The 1,489-nt window shown below is 39.4% G+C and overlaps 1 pseudogene; it reads left to right on the top strand.

Annotated features, from left to right (window-relative positions):
* The first annotated feature begins 889 nt into the window (after positions 1 to 889).
* LOC149266034 (uncharacterized) lies at positions 890 to 1,269 on the top strand (annotated as a pseudogene).
* The last annotated feature ends 220 nt before the right edge of the window (positions 1,270 to 1,489 follow it).

Raw genomic sequence — 1,489 nt, 5'->3', positions numbered from 1 at the left:
TAATATGAAAAACTTAGCTCTCTCCATGTAGGGCATGCTCATATATATATATATATATATATATATATATATATATATATATATATTAGACTAAGTTATGTTATGTGAACACACACATACCTCTTAAGATGTATGGAAATTTGTAAAGACAAGAATTTCATTTAATGGAAAATTGACATATTATACAACACTAAATATTTTTGCAAAAAAATCATTAGGACAACAACATAATTCTCCACAATTTGTCTTTTTACTCTGCATCAAAATTTACAGTGCTTGTATGAATTTTGAGGGCTTCAATTCGATAAAAGAGGAAAAACTTGAAATGTTATCATCACATTTGGCCAAAAGTGTAACCCATCTTCACGCTTTCAACCCTTCATGATGTATCTCAAATTTCTATTAAAAAAAAACGAAACTTAAGAATTAACTAAACTATAACTTTATTATTGTTAAAAAAATGTAATATATAAGTTAAATATATATACATTCAACTATGAAGATTCACTCTCACTTTACATTTATGTCAAAGTAGTTTTTGTTACAATACCATGACTTATGAATACCATATGTCCAACAAAGCGTAACTCATTTCATATGACATTTTTTTTTAATTAACCAATTTAATTGAAAAGAAAAAGAATGCATAACTACTTTCAAAGTAGATCTGCATAACCTTGTGTTAGATCATATTCCATCACCGACGAGAAACCCTAAGATGGCGAAGTTTTACAAAGGAAGCAAGCTGGCAATGGCAGCTGCCAAAGCTCAGAAGCCGAGTTGCACTGCCATGGCCGCAGCGAAGGAAGCAGTGACGTCTACGGTAGCAGCAGAAGGAGTTTTAAAATGGATTGAATATTCTGTTGAAAAATCATAGAGAAACCCTAAGATGGCGAAGTTCTACAGAGGAAGCAAGCTGGCAATGGTGGCTGCCAAAGCTCAGAAGCCGAGCCGCACGGCCATGGCCGCAGCAAAGGAAGCAGTGACGTCTGCGGCAGCAGCAGAAGGAGTTACGCAGGTGGTGAAGCGGAGTGGGCTTAGGCGCCAGTGCCCGTTTCTACTGCAATGCAGAAGTTCCTCGGTGTCTCTGAGGTTAGCCGAACAGAAGCCCTTAAAAAGATCTGGGAGCACATCAAGGCTAACAATCTCCAGACTGCCTGTAAGTCCACAGGCGGGAAGGAGCCGAGGAAGCAGCTTGCAACGAAGGCTGCCCGGAAATCTATGCCAGCGCCAGGAGGAGTGAAGAAGCCTCTTCCTCTCTTGAACTAGCCAGAGCTGCGTGAAGAAACACATGCATTTCAGATCCAAGTCAAACTCTCTGGCAAGACGATGATGCAATGGGTACGTGCAACAGACCTTGTGCAGGATCTTCTGCAAAAACTTGAATGCCAGTTGGGGATCCCCTCCTCTTACCTCAGATTTCTATATAAGGGTAAGCAACTTATGAATCCCCTTCCTCTTTCCTCTTACAGCGTTCATAAGGATGCTT

The sequence above is a fragment of the Pinus tabuliformis genome, chromosome 6 (genome assembly GCF_031772625.1).
Source record: "Pinus tabuliformis cultivar Carrire ecotype Pingquan chromosome 6, CPIR1, whole genome shotgun sequence".
Taxonomy (NCBI): Eukaryota; Viridiplantae; Streptophyta; class Pinopsida; order Pinales; family Pinaceae; genus Pinus; species Pinus tabuliformis.
Note: the sequence above shows the minus strand (reverse complement) of the source record. Positions and strands in the feature narration are given on the sequence as shown.